At 47.1% G+C, this 18,539-nt stretch overlaps 1 long non-coding RNA gene across 1 annotated transcript in view; it reads left to right on the forward strand.

Annotated features, from left to right (window-relative positions):
• Positions 1-5,235: 5,235 nt before the first annotated feature.
• Positions 5,236-18,539, forward strand: part of LOC129381902 (uncharacterized) — a 60,084-nt gene continuing 46,780 nt past the window's right edge. The window contains exons 1-2 of the long non-coding RNA XR_011890606.1: positions 5,236-5,446; positions 15,818-16,020. This is a non-coding gene — a long non-coding RNA (uncharacterized lncRNA). The remainder of the gene's footprint in view (positions 5,447-15,817; positions 16,021-18,539) is intronic.

An 18,539-nucleotide genomic window follows, 5' to 3' on the forward strand; every position in this document is an offset into this window, starting at 1 on the left:
TTTTCCACCTTATCTAACCCATATCGCAGGTATATGGTTCCGAGAATTTGTCAGCGTCGCGGCGAGCCGTTACTCGAGGAAATAATCAAGCAAAAGGAAAGGGTAAACGCAATCAGAGTTTTCTCTGGCCGCAACTCGTTCCACGTGCATACAGACCAGCTCACCACGAACCGAATCCCTTTTCTGGTCCCTGGATAAGTCTAAACAAAGAAGGTTGAACTAGCGAAGCAGCAGCGATGCGCGTGACCGTCGAAAAGACGGTGACAACTGAATGCATCTCGAGCTAACCGCGTGGGCACCAAATCGATGAGAAAACTGGCACTTTACACCCCAAGAAATGCCGATAGCTACCTCTATTCTAAAGGAGTGAAAAAGGGAGGAAAATGCTGACCGTAGAATAGCTGACCAGTTTCAACATTGATTCGGCGGCGCTTTAGGAATGTGTGGGAGAAGTGGTGGCGTTGGCGGGGAGCGGAGGGGGGTGCCCGCCCCCCCCCCCCCCCCGGGCCCCTCCTTGGCATGGGTGAGTGCCTGCAGTCATCTCAATGCACACCTGCGCACTCATATAGATGAGAGGCCATATCAGTGCTGCCCGTGTACTTAAAGCCTTTTCACATAGAAAACAGCGAAGTAGGCACCTGCGCCACCACAAGTGAAAGGGTCTATTGGAGTGATAGATCTTGTGTGAGAGCTTTTTCTAACAACTCCTTTGACTGGTCATTCCAGGACACCTTTAGAGTGCAAATAAAGTCATGTAAGGTAACTCTAAAGCCGTAGGTCCAGTATTATAATGATATATGGCTTCATCAGTACTGCTGAAGACTTCTATGCATCTAATAAACTGCTGCAAAGTAGATTGTGCTGTCAGTGAGCTTGTTTATGCTTGCACGGAGTTTTACTTGATTTTACTTGTTTGTCTGATTTTGCTTGTGCTTATTGTCTGACGGGTTTTAGAAGACAGCTGCCACAAAATAAACGATTCTTGTTCTGGCATTCTACGTTTGGTGTGTCTTGGATAGTGCGTTCTCAGCCCTCGGCATGGTGTAGCAAGGGCGATGAGAAACGTACCCACAATTTGAAAAGCAAGGTCTTCACTGCTTGTTCAATGTTGTGCCAAGTTCCACCATTTGACGATGGAAATGACAAGTATACTTCACTTGTCATTCGACTTGAGTCCTCCTTCTAAGGTAACAGCACTGCGGAGGATGCACCGAACAGAGCGGACCTTAATTGTCTTCACTCTCGGGTCAAAGTGAATTGAAGTTCCCAGTAGGTGATGTTCTTCTTATAAGGTGAACCAGTTCATCTACAAGGAGGCGGTTGACATTCTGGAAGGCTTCTAGGACCCGAAGCCCAACAATTAAGCTTTTCCTGCTGTGTTGGCGGTATCCTGATATCCCTTTATGAGCTTCCCTCTCCAGCCGGGTTTTCTTTGCTGCACTCTGATAAAAGCATTTAGCTTCAGCTGTCTGTGTTCGGGAGATTGTTTTGATCCTTCTCTGATTGCTCATAGATCAGAATTCCTCAGTTGGCAGGATAGCCAACTCTTATATAACCTCCTCAAAGCCAATGGCCATTGCTGGACAGCATATAGGAGTTTCCATGTGCACAGGAAGAAGCAAATTGTTTTGTGGCACAGCGACCAAATCTTGCTGCCGAAATGCTCAGCTGTGTTTTGGAGTTTGCCCCCGAATACAGCGAAACAGCACATTTTCGCTCATCAGCCTTATAGCTGGAAGCACAGCCTTTGCCTGAGCACTGGTAAAAAGTGAATAATCAGCTGTAGACTCAGCCAGGGCTAGTGCTTGTTCGTTGTTACACCAGAAAGCTCGTGATGTAAGCAATAGTTGTGATATTTGTGTGCCTCATCTGTGGAGTACAAATGGAAAAATAATGACCCTACAGCTACCTATGCCTCAATTATTCTTCACAATCTTCTCGCTGGAGAAATGTATCAACCTTCTTGCACGTAGAAGTAGGTTGTTGAAGCATAATTATGGAATCAATTAAAATCTAGAAAGATGAGTTTTAGAACAAAAATTTCATTCTTTGGCCTGCATATCCCCTTGATATGCCCTGTTACACAATGAGATAGACGATGGAGTTCCAGACGAACACCTCACAGATAGTTTACATTAGGCTACACAATGCCCGTTGTCTTGTATCTTTTCGGGGGTAAGAGGGCAGTAGTATAATATGGCAGGTTATCATGGCGTCAGGTAGGGAGATACGATCTCTCCACAATGCTATTCACAGCGTGTTTACAGGAGGTATTCAGAGACCTGGATTGGGAAGAATTGGGGATAAAAGTTAATGGAGAATACCTTAGTAACTTGCGATTCGTTGATGATATTGCCTTGCTTAGTACCTCAGGGGCCGACCAACTGCAATGCATGCTCACTGACCTGGAGAGGCAAAGCAGAAGGGTGGGTCCGAAAATTAATCTGCAGAAAACTGAAGTAATGTTTAACAGTCTCGGAAGAGAACAGCAGTTTACAATAGGTAGCGAGGCACTGGAAGTGGTACGGGAATACATCTACTTAGGGCAGGTAGTGACGGCGGATCCGGATCATGAGACAGAAATAATCAGAAGAATAAGAATGGGCTGGGGTGCGTTTAGCAGGCGTTCTCAGATCATACAGCAGGTTGCCATTATCCCTCAAGAGAAAAATGTATAATAGCTGTGTCTTACCAGTACTCACCTATGGGGCAGAAACCTGGAGGCTTACGAAAATGGTTCTACTCAAATTGAGGACGACGCAACGGGCTATGGAAAGAAGAATGATGGGTGTAACATTAAGGGATAAGAAAAGAGCAGATTGGGTGAGGGAACAAACGCGAGTTATAATGACATCTTAGTTGAAATCAAGAAAAAGATATGGGCATGGGCATGACATGTAATGAGGAGGGAAGATAACCGATGGTCATTAAGGGTTACGGACTGGATTCCAAGGGAAGGGAAGCGTAGCAGGGGGCGGCAGAAAGTTAGGTGGGGGGATGAGATTAAGAAGTTTGCAGGGACGACATGGCCACAATTAGTACACGACCGGGGTTGTTGGAGAAGTATGGGAGAGGCCTTTGCCCTGCAGTGGGCGTAACCAGGCTGATGATGATGACTGTGGTCAAGAATGTTTGGCAGCTGATCTTTCGTGCAACATAACCTGCCCTGCAATATAGTAGTTCAAAGCGCTACTGTTCCTTCTTTCTTGTTTTTCTTTTTCCTGGCACTCACAATGTGCATGCTTGGGATACTCAGGAAATGTATGGCGTAGGGTTTCAGGCGTGTTTTATGGCGGGGAATCTCGTGGACAACGCCGTTCACGGTGATATAGAACGCACGCTGGACTAAACTGTTTTCTATATGTTTTTTTTTCACAAACCACAGCAGTTGGTGCCAGCCTTCTGTCCGTTCTCCTGGTCATTCTTGCCCATTCTGCTACCGCTTCGTATCAGATGGTGGAGTGAAGAAGGATACGCGCTCTTTGTTCCAGCGGTAACCGCTTCTACACAACGGCACAAAGCAGGTCCTCTCCTTGCACTCTAGCTTCGGCATTTTTTCACCGCCGCCGCATAGTTCTCGTAATGACAAGCACACAAACACCCCAGCCACGCACTCACTCTTTGACAACACCAAGAACAAACACGCAACGCTGTAATAAGACAGAAAACGCAAACATAGAAACCGAGGCAACCGCTGCGAAACTGATGTACAAAGCAGACGACACGCGCAGATTGCACCCACCCGTATGGCAGCGACATCTGCCGGCCACCGTTGGCATTCATTGCAGGCGGCGCCACGCTCCTCCATTGAAAATAGCGGGTGCACGGCGCACTAGCCAGTACATTCTAGGCTGGCGAAGTGTCAATACTGGGCCTCTTCGATTTTCGGAGTTCTGGCAGCCCGCTGGGAGCCAGACGGCAGCCAGCTAGTTCCGGTTCTGACAGGAAGTCACGTGGGCTGGGATCCCAAGACAACCCGAACCTGCCCGAAGTTTGCAAAATCGAACGACGGTACAGCTGGCCAAATGTAAACATGCTACCAGCATGGCAGCGCCCGTCGAGGCCGACGCGCGCTCGGCGTAGTCAGCCCATTTATGCGTTGCCAGTTTGAAAATATGTAGTTGCATTCAGGAATACGATCACTTTCGCGCGATTTCGCGCGACTCGGCGCAGGACGCGTACTCGGCCAACCTCGCCTTGCGCAGCGCAACAGATGGCCTCCGACGAGGCAGATGACAAGACGCGAAATCGTATTGTATACTCGAAAGCGATAGCTGGATGATCCCTGGTCGCAGCGATCACGTCGACCACTGGCGACATTGATGAGTTGGCGTTGTGTCATCACAAGACATGAAAAAGCAGGTTATCGGGTACGTCTCATACGCATAAAATTTCGCGCCGACCTTCTTGAGCTTCGATTTCAGAAAGTTTGTTGTGGCTGATGGTGCTTCTCATTTAAGGAGCTGTGGACGCGGCTGGCACGTGAAAATGCACGTCGCCTGTGACCAGCGAAAAGTTTCACACGAAAAACAACATTGGCCGCAATCATGAGAGCAATAAGCCAATGTACCGAGTGCAATCAGTGTATTCTTAGATCAACGGCCTGCAGTTCGAACACATATCGGTTTCGAGCTGCCACCTAAGCATACGACGGAGAGACGGAGCGAACACGGGCTAACTGCAAAGCCTACGCTAAGTGCAGAGAAAGGAGAGATATACATACGCGAAATATGTGAAAAGGAACGCCACCAGAGAAAGACGAACCCAAAATGTACCGCAATGTGTGAATGAGCGTCTACAACTTGCGTGGGACACGATGCAGATAACATGCACGCATGAGAGCGCGGCGCGCTGTTCACCGCCGCGACGAAGCAATCAGGGGACACACACACACACACACACACGAGCTCCAAACGGTTCACCACGGCTCGTATCACGCCGCTTCGCGATGCGGAACGGAGCGTTAGCACCTAAAAAGATAACGCTAGAAGTAAGGAAATCCGAAGATGACCGTAGACAGTTGGCTGAGCGAGGTAAATTTAAGTCCTCAAGCGCCCGCGTTGCAATCCGTGAAGTCCCCGTAAAGATGGCGGCGAGCGCCCATCGCCTCTTTTAGTCGTCTGCTAGCCAGAGAACTTTCAGAGAGCAGCCAGACCAAAATCGTCCTGGCAGGTTCTGGCAGCCCGCGGGTAGCCAGAACCGTCCAGCGCGAGCAAAACGAACGCCCAGCGGAAGTGCGTAGCGCGGTGGGCGGAGCAACCCGAGAAAAACGAAGACGCTCTGGCTGGCTCTGGCAGCCCGCGGGTAGCCAGAAGTGGAAAATCGAAGAAGCCCAGTGACTGTCACATATGAATTAAGCGCGCGATACATGCTGAGGGTTTACGTGCGATCCGTCGTGCGATGCGTCGGAGTTTGACTTGCCGCATGCCACGATTCGCGACACATGGTAAGAACATTGCCTCCTGTATTTTTTTTAATTCAAGTGTGTGTGTGTGTGAAAACATTTATTGTAATGAGGTCCGGAGGCTCGACTTCTTAAGCCAAGGCGGGCCGCTCTCACGTTGGCACTGTCAGGCCAAGCCTCTCAGCGACATCATGGGCCCTCTGGACGGCCCTTGAATCCTTTTCTCCCACTGTGTCCGTTCTTCAACGAAGTTGGGGAGAGTCGCGGGACAGCCCGCCAGCATATGTCTGATTCCAATGATGCCGTTACAATCGTTGCAGTCCATCTTAATTTCCCTCTCTGGATATATTTTATTAATGGTGTACGGTGTGGGATATGTACCTGTTTTCAATAAGTACAGTGAAACTGCCTGAGCCCTGTTCAATTTTGAATGTGGCAATGGGAATTGCCTGCGTCCTAAATAGTTGTGCTTGTTAATGTCATTGTATGTTATTAAATGATCTCCAGTGCAATAGCTCGCTGACGTCCGAAATGACATGTCTCGCTCCCTACGGAGCGCAGTGCCGGTGCGCGTATACCATGAGTTTTTGCAGCCAAAGACATTTCGCGCAAAAGAGGCTGGTCATAATGGGCATGTCGTTGCTCATACACTGTTTGCAGGGTTAAATTACATTAATTTAGCTCTCGCACACGGTCTCCTGTCACCGCAACTTCTCGGTGGTCGTGCGGCCTGTCAGCCGCTCGGTGCAGTTAAGGCGATAGCGTAAGGAGCCTGTGTCGCAGAAAATCCGGTGTCGACGTTGGGCGTCCCATCAGGAGGAGGAGGAATAAACGTTTGTTTTTGAAACAGTATTCCGAGGTAAGCCTCAGTTATACTTTAGGTGGGAGGTCTAATTCCAGAAACCCTCTGGCCTTCGCTGCCTCCTTGGCCCTGGCGACGAGGCGTCGTCGTTGCTCCAGGTCCTCGGAAACGAGCGCGGCCTCCCACGCTTCAATGAGGTCTTCGCTATCTTGTCTGCGTTATATTCTTTCGGTGAAGGCGATGCGTCTTTATCTAGATGCCATGGAAACTCGAGGATCAGGTGCGCCAAGGTGTCCGGTACACCGCACATTGGGCAGTGGTATCCTTGTAGCGTTGGGTATAGTCTGTGCATGAGCATTCTGTGGGTGTAAGTGTTACTCTGTAGTCTTCTAAGTGTGGTACTTTCCTTTTTGGTGAGCTTTGGGTGAGGTGTTGGGTACACCCTGCATTTCAGCCTGTGATGTTGAAGGATCGCTGAGTAGGTGATGGGTACGGTCTCTGCCCCCGCCGATGCAGACTAGGCATCTCAAGAGTAAGAAGGGTTGGCCCAGCAGGTGTGGCCTCAGGGCCACGGCGTGTGCCGCTTCGTTCCCCTCCAGCCCCTCGTGCCCAGGAACCCATGTCACGCAGGTGTAGGGATTCGGAATGCTGCGGTGCTTCAATGTGTTCAGTGCTTCTGTCGACGCGTGACCCTTAGCGTAGTTCCCGACAGCTGCTTCAGAATCGGAAAAGACTGCAGCTGCTTCCATGCATGTGGTAGTTGCTAGCGCAATCGCCGTCTCTTCTTTAGTCTCAGGGTTTTGTGCACGGACTATGGCAGACTGTAGCTCTCTGCCCTGAGAATCTACGACGCTCGGGGCGTAAGCATTTCTTTGCGGGTATTTGGGCTGTGTCGGTGTATCTGGCGTCCGGATCTTGCCTGTGTCTTCGCCATATGGCATCCACTCGGGCTTGTCTTCTTTCCTTGTGGTACGTGGGGTGCATGTTGCGTGGAATTGGTGCTATGCACAGGGATTCGCGGATGTTTGGAGGAATTCTTTCTTTTCAGACCGTGGTGGTTATAAAGCTTTCACTGTAGCTCAGCCGTTGCTGCACTCATCTTCCAGTGGGCGTGAGCTTCAGTCGTTCTGACTGGCTTTATGCGCTTCAGCTAGTTCTTGCCAGGTGTTGTGTACGCCCATCTTAAGAAGTCTCATAGTCGAAGCCGTAGATGGTAGGCCCAGGGCGATTTTGATGGCTTTGCGTATTTTAATGTTAATTTTTTCTACCTCTGCATTCTTGAGCACGAGGTAGAGTGCGCCGTATGTTATTCGACTGCTGAGGAGTGCTTGCATCACGCGTAGCGGGTCATGTTCTTTAAGTCCGCTTCTATGGCTTGCAACTCTCCTGACGAGATGCGTGAGCTGGGATAGCGTTCGCTGTAGTCGCGGGAGGGTGGCCGCCCCGGACCTGTCCTTGTGGATGTGTAGCCCTAAAACTCGTAGGGTTTCCACTTTTAGAATGGGCATTCCATTGAGGGTGACATTGGGACAGGGTTCATCGTAGCCGGGTGGTCTGTCTCTCGTTCTTGGCTAGAGGACGAGGTGTTCAGACTTCTCGGGAGCACAGCGGAGGCTGCATTTGTGCAAGTAGCTCTCGATCGTATCTAGGGCTTCCTGTAGGCGTGTTTCTTGCGTTCCGGTGTTTGAGGCCCTTCTCCATAACGTAATGTCAACTGCGTAAAAAGCATGTCTTAGCTCTGGTATTGCGTCGAGGAGGCTGGGTAGTTTGATCATGGCGACGATAAAGAGCAACGGCGATATGACCCTACCCTGCGGGGTGCCTTTGCTCGGTTGTTGGAAGCTGTCGCTGCGCAGGTTGTATATTCCAACTGTGGCCGTGCGGCCCGTGAGGAAATGCCTGACATACTCATATGTCCGAGACCCACAGCCCAGGCCTTCGAGGTTGCAGAGGATAGTTTCATGACTGACGTTGTCAAAAGCTCCCTTTATGTCGATGGCTAAAATCGATTATTTGCTTCTGGTGCTCAGGTGGTCGATGAGGTCTTGCTTGAGTAGGAGGAAGACATCTTGCATTAACAGATTCTGCCTGAAACCGAACATAGTGTTTGGAAAATATCCGTTGTCATGAGGTGTGAGATTACGTGGTTGTGTATCATGCTCGAAAAGTTTCCCTACGCACGAGGTAAGGGAAATTGGGTGCAAGTTTTCAATGCTGAGCTGTTTATTCCAGGCAGCCAGTAGCTCTCCTTTCTGCCAGCGTGCACTGAAGTACTGGAGTAGGGCTGCGCTAACCTGCTGCGGAAGGAGATGCTTGTTGATCCGATCTTTGCCCGGGCTGGTGTTTGTGGTGAGCATCGATAGTGCTGCAGAGAGTTCAGCATGCGTGAAGGGTTGATCAAGTTCGGAGTTTAGTTTCCCACCGTGGACTTGCCGTCATGTGCCATCATATTAACAGGTGGGTGGCCGCACAGCTTCTTCTGAATTTCTCAAAGGAGGTTCTCTTCCAATCCAGCGTGGTTGTGCACGAGCCTACAGAGGTGCTGTCTCAGCTGCGTCTTCGTAGGTCCATTGTCGAGAAGGGCGCGCAGGAGATGGGGGGGGGGGGCACATTGTCAGTGCTCAGTGTTTCCTGGAGTTTGTCGCAAAATGCCTGCTGGTTCTGTCTTCCTAATCTGTCCGTGTATGCCTGTGCTTGCTCTCAGAGGAGGGCAGTTTGCTTCTTTAATTTCTTGTTTAGCTTTCGTCTCTTACATCTTTTGAGGAGAGCTCTTCTGGCTTCCCAGAGATGGAGGAGGTGTGTGTCGACGGCTGGCACTAATTCATTCAGCTGTATTGTTTTGGTGTGGCAATGTGCCGTGTTGAGGACTTTCTTCAGCCGGTCATCTATGTTGTCGATGGTGGTCTCGACATTTTGCACGCCTCTAAATGACTTCCACTCCGTTGCCCGGGTCGTTCTACCCTAGTGGGCTTGTGAGTGCGAGCCACGGTTAGTTGGAGGATGTGGCGATCGCTGCCCAGGGTTTCTGGGAGTCGGCTCCATTCTGCTGAGTGCACGTTTAGCATGAAGGTGAGATCCAGGTTGGTGTCTCTGGTCACACTATTGGCTATGCTCGTTGCCATATTGCTATGCCATATTGCACCGACTTGTAGTAGGGTTGGCATCGAAAGTTGAGACTCTGGAAGCGGACGTAATAACAAATGCGCGATCCTTGGAAAAAGATCACGGCTGCCGACAATTACCCGAGCATACGAGCGTGGAGGACCTTGTATCTTCTTGGTGCGCAAAGACTTGCCTTGAGTTCTTCACTCATGCAGGGCAAGAGTCCGCTTATTATGCCTCTGGATACATCGTCCGGGGTTCTCATGTTGCCTTTTACAGCAAAGAAAGTGCTACCGAGTTGTATTCTGCTGATATTTTTGAGTTTCTTCGCATCTTCCCAGTTGACCGTGCTTGCAATAATCAGGTTCTTGATTGTCTGCACTTGAACTCACATTTTTCGCCAGTCTTGCTCAGAGAAACCGCTGGCTCTTTCGATGGCGTGCATGATAGCGACATTGTTCCACTTTCCAAGCTCGAAGCCTGCTTGTGGGCGGAATACAACCTTGTAGTCGTCGACTCTTAGAGGTGGCATTCGGGGCTTTTGCTGTTGCGGTGGTGATGGCTTTTTATTCGTTTGTTGCTTAGCTGGGCTGCTTTCTTGTGTTGTTTGATTCTCTGCACCCTTCTTGCCTTTTCTGCCGCTCGTAATCCAGATGCTCTCTCGTTCAATAGTTATTCCACTGCTTGTGCCATAATTCCAGGCATTTTCTGCGTTATTTACTTCAGTTGGGTCCATCTGCATTGTGTTTGTATTGTCTAGCTGTTCTCTTGGTATTTTGATTGCTTCTACTGCTGCTTTGCTCATCTCAAGAACTCTTAGTTGCTGCCTGGGTAGGCGCCTGTGCTATGCCCACAGATACGCTCGATTGGTGCCAGCACACGCCACGGGGTTACAGTGGCTCGTTCGGCATCAGGCTTAGCCAGGCGAGTGTGCGGTGAAGTGCCTCTGTATTCCACGGCCCCCTAGTGGCATTTTCCTACGTCCCATCAGCAAAAATATTTTTGAGCCGCATATACCCAGGTCCTCCATGTGATGGAAGGAATTTACTGAATTGAATTTCGCGAAGTAAAATACATGGAAATATAGTAAACGACTTAGGCGCAACATACAGACATGATAGAATCTTGCATTTTATTGTGACTATACGAGAAAATGTAATTCGCTTACGCGAAAACTCGAACCCCTTTTGCAATTTTTCTAGAACTCGTAGACTGCCAACCGCCATTTGCGCGCACCGACTCGGGGATCTCACGGAGACCACGTAGCAGCGGGCTTGCTTCCTTAAAACAAAGATGGCGCTCGCCTCCGCCAATTTTTAAAGCACCTTAAATCTTCATAAAGTAGCAACACTCTCCTCTGTCTTCACTCCTCCTCTCTCCTCCTCTACAGTGGCGCCGCCTACACCGCTCGAGTGTAGCAGACAGCCTTTCGCAGAGTGAATGCACGCATGGCAAGGCAGTACGCTTTAAGCATTCGCGTTGGCTTTCTAGCCCCGAGTAATTTCATGTACAGCATAGAATTTCTAAACCGATGGTTATGCAAATTCAGTGACGGCAGCTTTCTTTTTCTGCTTTCATAGCTACTCTTTAAAGTATCTGAACGAGCGCTAATGCTGTGTCATGACAAGTCGTGATGTCGAGGATGGTTGCGCTCGCTCCAAATAACATTTGCGAGATATGACTTTAGTGATGTGATGACCGCGCAAAGAATTGCTGCGCTATGACATGGCCGATATTGTGGTACGTGAAATGATGTAGTCATTCATATTGAGGCACCATTTGTTGTCTCATTACGTGTGTTTCAGAGACATAGTGTTCGAACGAGCTAAAAGTTGAACGAACGAGTAAGCAAACAATTAAACGAACCAGCGAATGACGAAGTTCTCCCTCCCAATTCAATGAATCCATGTCATTTTTCTTTACCCGTAGCGCTTACCGGATGGCATAGAGAGCAGCTTCTTGTTTTTGCTGAAACTATTTTGGAATATGAAGGCGCAACAGGTTATGGTGATAGAAAATGCCATGAAACGACGTTGCACTTGCCACAAAACTTAGTCCAAGGCATTCGCAAACCAAAACAACACGGAACAGGAAAGGCACCATCATGCACACCTCACCCCTATGTAGATGCTTCTCAAGTAAAAATGTCACTGAAGCGCGGCTTTAAACAAACGAAGCCGGCGCCAGGGCTCAAGTGATGTCATTAAGCCAATAGTAACGCGGCGTCGGCCTCAGCCAGAGTGCGCGAGGAGGAGGCGGCATTCTTCAAAGCGTGGCGCTGCTTTACGAAGTTTAAGGAGCTTTACCAATTTTGGTGTGAGGTTCTGTGGCGAATGGACATGATTTTCAGGGCTCTGTGGCAGTGACGAAGTCATGATTTTTTTTTTTTGCCTGCTTTGAGCTCGCTTTCGTTTTTGATTTGCAGATTTTTTTAGCCATCTTTTTTAGAAGATGGAAACAAACTGGCACGGGAAGTGACATTAAATTACATCTGAAAAATAGCAGGTGACTCTTTCCAAGGCAATGACAAGGGTGGAATTGAAGAAAGAGCATGAAAGAGAACCAGATGGAAAATGAGTTGGTGCTGACAAATTCCAACTGGAAGAAAGCCAAACAGAAAATTTCTAATTGCCCAGGAACAGGGATAGAGGAGGTTGCCGTGAGGCGGATTAATGAACTAGGACCAAAAAGTAAGGAAGCTCTGGTGAAAGCAGTGCAAGAAACTTTAAAATATAGACGAATAGCAGGCAGTTGGCAACAAAGTAGAATTAATTTAATTTATTAAGGTAAAGGGGAGAATAATAGAATTCACTTGTCTAGACCACTGACCATTACATCGGTAATATACAGGCTAGCAATGCAGGCAATCAAATTAAAGCTGCAAGCATGGGCAAAGAATAATGGCATTTTGCGAGAACTTCAGAATGGCTTCAGAATAGGTAGGCATTTAGATAACTTATTTGTTCTTACTCAGTATATTGAAATATCAAAAGTAAAAAATAGACCGTTATATGTGGCCTTTTTAGACATTACAGGAGCCTATGACAACGTAGACCGCAACATGTTGTGGGATATTCTGGAATGGGAAGGCTTAGGTGACAATTGCCTACAGCGTTTAAGAGAGATTTACCTAGAAAATACCACTTGCATTGAATGGGAAGGGATCAGGAGTGAGGAGAAAGTTAATATCAACAAGGGACTGAGGCAGGGGTGCCCTTTATCCCCACTGCTGTTTATGATGTACATGGTGAGGATGAAGAGGGTGTTAGAGGGAAGTAATGTCAGGTTTAATCTCTCATACTAACAGGTAAGTACAGTAGTAGAGCAGCAGCTTCCAGGTTTATTTTATGCAGATGACATTGTGTTGCTAGCTAACAAGTAAAGTGATTTGCAATGTCTGGCTAATATCTGTGGACAGGAAGGCAAGAATTTAGGTTTGAAATTTAGTGTTAGAAAATCGGGTGTTATAGTATTCAATGAAAGCAGTGAACAGACAGTGACAATACAGGGCCAGGAAATACCTCAGGTAAAAGAATATAAATAACTTGGTTTATGAATAAGTGAAGGCAATAGATATATGGAAACACAGGAAATGTACTAGCAGTAAAGGGGAAGAGAAATACAGCCCTAATGAAGCACTGGTCATTATGGCACTGTGGGGATACAATAGGTACGAGGTACTCCGGGGTATGTGGAAAGGTGTAATGGTTCCAGGACACATTTGAAAATGCGGCTGTTTGCTTTAAATCAGGGGTACAATCAGGACTCGATGGGAGCCAAAGGTCAGTGGGTCGCCTCACACTGGACGCTCACGGGAAGACTACAAATGAAGCTGTGCAGGGGGATACGGGCTGGACTAGTTTTGAAGTGAGGGAAGCTCGCAGTAAAATTGAGTATGAAGAACGACTGAGGAATATAGAAGAAAGTAAATGGGCTGGGAGGGTGTTGAGGTATCTGTACAGGAAAAAACATTGATTCACAGGGGAGAAAAAGAAATATGAAGCCTACCAGCAAGTATGCGGCCTGTAGGGTGGGGCAACACAGCAACAAAGAACGTCAAGTGGAAATTCAGAGAGGCTGAAATAATCGCATGGGCGGTGGCAGTGAAAAAGAAACCTGCCATGAGTAACTACTTAAGAGGAAAAAAACGAAATCAGGAAAGAAACAATTTATAACTGAAAGGGAAGCTCATTACTTTTTGAAGCGAGATCAGGATGCCTTAGAACACGCACCTATAAAGCGAGATATAAGAAGGAAGAAGCATGTGCGTGCTATGGTAAAGCTAGGGAAACGATGGTGCATTTTTTATTAGAATGAGAAGACATCTGCCCACTGGTTGATTTAGGCATAACTGGCCTCCTGAATCCCTTTGGTTCAGCGGGAGCAGGGGAAAAGTAAACATGGCCACAATAGATTAGTAAGGGGTGATTGGAAGATTGGTATAAGAAAAGTAGGGAAATGACAAAAAAAACTGAGACGTACAAAAGCAAAGTTCACAGTAGGGGGTCAGGAAATTTGGTTGGGGGAGTCATTATGTTTTTTTTTTTTTTTTTTTACATAGGTGGGACATTAGGCAGTATAATAGCAAGAGCTTGGGGGCGCAACCCATCATCCCATTCCAAAGGGGACGGTCATAACATCCATCCATCCATCACGGCCCACGCAAGTGGACGGGTTTCTTCCAGAAAACCTGCATTCGGGCGTAGCGTTTTCCACGAGTGTTTCTCGGTAAACATTATGGTTACATACGCTGCAGTTGCCGGGAAGCATGAGAAGCAGTCGGGGATCTTTGAATGGTATCGCATTCTGCTCCTAAAGGCGAAGGGTAAGCGTCCTCCAAAATTTTCTTACTGTGCACTTTGGGCCTATCTTACATAGTTTAAACCTACTTCCTTACTTCACCTATGGTCTGTACCCCATAGCTCTCACAAATATTGACGAAGGGACTGCCTAGGCTTATTAGATCGCTCGTTTTCTCTTTAAACTTATAGAGAGTGTGAAACTGCATTCACATAGATGAATGTTGAATTTTTCTTGTGCAACCATTCAGAGGAAAAAAAAAACAAGACAAGGAAACTGCATAGAGCTCCTGTGTTTTTGAACTTCCTTTATACATAAAAGCGCATTTAACATCGGCATTCAGCTAGCGCGTACTGATGCACTCCATCTCATTGACAATTTATCTTCTATCACTCTGACAATCATTTGCGGTGAGAATGAACTCCCTTCCAAAAATCGGGGCCTTAATCAGCTCAAAGATTACAATGCATATTTGTGCATATGGTATCCTATTATGTTCCAAGCATAGCAATGACGCTTGCTTCGTTGTGCGACCTTCGGAAGAAGAATTGCCATTCGAAATGCTCTTCAAAGCAGCAACAGCTCTTTCAACAATCTAAGAAAGCGTTCCATCATGCCAGAATGCTCATGCATTTTGATGTGACCAAGTCACTGTGCCTCGAGTGCGGCACATCTCTGCGTTGTACAAAAGTGTTTTTTTTCCTTCGCATTGCCGCCATTGACAAACCTATGGGGTTCTGTCTGTAAACACATAAAGGGAAAATCAGAATCCACCCAATCGTAGCAGTTGCTATAATGGAAAGCCATATGGGTTCCTTGAAAGAAAAGCCTTGCAGTTGAATGAAAATTTGTACTAGTTGAGGACTCTAACCTGGGACCACCGCCTTTCCATGGAAGCCGCTCTACCATCTGAGCTAACCAGGCAGCTATAGGGCGAAGTCGAAGTCTCTTCTTGGAGAGAGTTCTTAAACGGCCTTAAACGGCAACGACGCAGACATCTTAGATAAGCTTCATGGCCAAGCAGGTACTGTGGCTTGGCACACAACGAAAAAGCCAGGAGAGATATCAAAACCATACCTTGTCCTCACTTTTAACCGAATGTGTCCGTCCACGAAAGACACTGTAGCTTTCCTCAGCATTCAGTGACACTGGACATTTCAAACCCGATATGCTCCAAATGCCAGCAGTTTGGGCATAGCTCACAGTCTTGCCATGGGAAACTTGCATGTGTGCTTAATGCAGTGAACATGAACACAACTTGTACAACCACGCGAATGCATTCGTAAAGTGCCCTAACTGGCAGTGGTCCACATGCTGACTGCTTTCATGCACAAATAATATTCAGAAAAGGAAATGCAATAATCCTGCTACAGCTTCAAGAAAACATATACATAAACCTCAATATAAAGAACTTTAACATAACAAAAATCTCTATATAACAAAGTATATAACAATCATGACCTCCTATTTATAGAACACCGTGTATTTCAAACCTCAATATAACGAAGTGTGTGTATACTATTTCAATAAAGAAATTCCACTGCCGCCGCAATGGGATGTCGAGACAGTAAATAGAAACTTCCACGGACACAGATGGTCAGGTTATTGAATTACCGTATTTTCCGGTGTATAAGCCACATTTCTTTTTCTGAAATTTTCGTCAGTGAGCCTTATACACTGCTGCGACTTATATATGGCTTTTTTTAAAGGACTGCTGTCAAGATGACATTGGATGCTATGGCCTCCCGAAAATGCACTTGGCTGACCTCCTCTGGCAGTTGCTACAGGTTGTGTGCACACTATGGAGGTACGGGGGTTTTCTCGTGATCAAGTTGCTGAGTGCAGTGCGAGAAGGACGGAGCAGCACTGTGGAGTTGAAGTCGTCGCATCTGCAGATCGCTGTCAAGATAAGGCATGCATCATTGCACAATCTAAGCAGTTGCTACCAGAGTGTATCCCGTGCTGCCACTTTCCCGTTTTCCACACTTGTGCACGATTCAGCTTACCATGGCACGCGTTCACTCGCACATACAGTATCTGCGGCACACGGGGACAATGTTATCGCCCTTGGACTTTGTCGGTACATCGCGGCCACCACGACGGCAGAAATGTGCCTGGGGTGTCCATATCGTTGCTTGCATGTGGCTCGCGTTCACAAAGTGAAATGTCACTATTTTTTTTTTTTTTTTCAAATCGCTTACCGAATGAACAGGTGCCTCTTATACACCGGTGCAACCTATATATGGCTGTTTCTTGGAAATACTGCCATTTTGAGGGTAGTGCGACTTATAGACCGGAAGGTGAAGTACAAGCGGCTTCTTTCAAAACTGACTTTTCAAGTCACATGCCGCGCAGCAAAAGGGACTGCCGAAGTCGAGCCACTTCAAGCTCCGTACTAAGTCCAAGTGCGATAAGATCCTATCGCTCCCCACACACTGTTTGCTTTCAAGGGCCCCTCTCCAGGTCGGGGCATTCTGAGCTGGCAAGCACATTGCATACGTTGTGCGCTAATGATCTTGTCTGCTAAATATTACTTTGCTTCGTGCCACGGAAAGATTAGAAATTTCAAACCGAACCGTCGCGGCCGCCATGCTTCAAGCCTGAAGGTGACATACACATACTAGTGTGGCTACGCACACGTGTTTGTGCTGTGAAGTCACTCGTAGGGACACGTGACCTCGAGAATTATTCAAGGCAACATCTGTTATTTGTGTAATCTGTTGCTTGAGTAGACGAATTAAACTTTAGAGAAATAATAAAACACACAAACTCAATGTTTGTGTTTTTTGTTTTACTTTGCACTGCGGCAAGAGAGATTTACTTCCATTTCGTCTGCTTGTTCCCACGTCATGGAGGCGCGCGCAGACATCGAAATTGTTATTTTCTACTGTGTTGCAGCGCAATGTTGCTCTTTGATCCACTTGTGTCTGCCTCAGTGTTCGTGTAGCACTTATTTATACTGCTAGTCGGGTATGCTCGTGCACAGCATGAAAAATCGTGTGCTCCACAAAATGAGACAATCACTACAGCTCGCGTGCGACGCCATCAGTGGAAGTGTGCCGCACCATAAAAATGTGACGAGAAAAAAAATGAAGGCAGGGCCTGTGACGTATACGACATGTGTTTCTTGAGCTCTGGCATGTGACAACACCGGGAATTAATTTTGCTTGCGGAGGCTAGACAGGGCAAGTGAAGAGAGTGTGTCGCTTGGCAGTGGCGCTCGCCTCCTGAAATCCTGGGTTTGTATCACTGAAGTATTTCCATCTCAGCTATTAATGTGATAGCGTTAAGGGCCCTGTGCCACAGAAAATCTGGCATCGGACGTCGGTTCGGCAAAAAAAATTCTCGAACCACACATACCAAGGCCCTCCTTGTGGCCCAAGGAAGCTACTGAAATAATTGAATTTCTCAAGCTAAAATACATCGAAAAATCATAATGTACGACTTAAACACAATGTACAGACATGATAGCATCGGATTGTAATTTGACTACACTAGAAAAGATAATTCCGTTGGGCAAAAATTCAATGAAACCGCTTTTCCAGCATATTTTCCATTCATTAGACTGGCCACGGCATCCGCCATGTGCACGCGAAAGTGTGGCTGGCTTCGTTTAATTTGTACCGCTGACTTGAAGATGTCATGGCGTGAAACCGTATCGTTCATCACCGACTCCCAAATTCATCAAAATGCGCTCGTCCTGTCAATAGTGCTCGTCCCTGTCATTTCTCAGCATTGACCTTGTGTCTCCGTGCAAACTTTTTCAGTATTCATCAAAATGATCTGTTTTCTCCTTCAAATTTACTTTTTTCTTTTGCCCGATAATATGCATAATTCTGTGCCCCCTTTCCATGTAAGAAAAGTCTTGGTGACTGTACTTATTTGCATAAAAGGTAGTTTCAGTACCATGAAATTTCAATATAATGAAGCACATTGCCAATTTTAACGACTTCATTATATCGAAATATAACTCTTTCCAAAGTGTGCACAAGGCACGTACAGTTTTCAAGCATTAACTGTGCCAATGCAGCTCACAGGGTTGCGAGGCAGCATGTGGTGTCCACAGGAGGACAGTATAGCTTTGCTGACCTCACCCTATTCTCCACCCACGGTAAGCCCCACTGCATATGCATGGTTTGGAACAGTAAAAATTCCGCAGAAACTGTAGTGGAGCGACCAGCCATCTCCTCCTCCAACTCGCCAACGCTCCCAGTGCTCCGCCCAAGCCCATGGAGGTAAGCTGTTTTGACTCGTGCCAAACCACAAGACCCCTCTTGTACAGATGAGGTGAAGATCATCTAGCATTACCTTCTGAAGTACAGTTAAACCACGTTACTACAAATACCACATTAACAAAGTTTTCAGAAATCCCCTGCTGACTTATAGTTTCAATGTAAAAGTATTTCAGTACTCCAAACTTCAGAATACTGA

Source organism: Dermacentor andersoni, chromosome 10 (assembly GCF_023375885.2).
Source record: "Dermacentor andersoni chromosome 10, qqDerAnde1_hic_scaffold, whole genome shotgun sequence".
Taxonomy (NCBI): Eukaryota; Metazoa; Arthropoda; class Arachnida; order Ixodida; family Ixodidae; genus Dermacentor; species Dermacentor andersoni.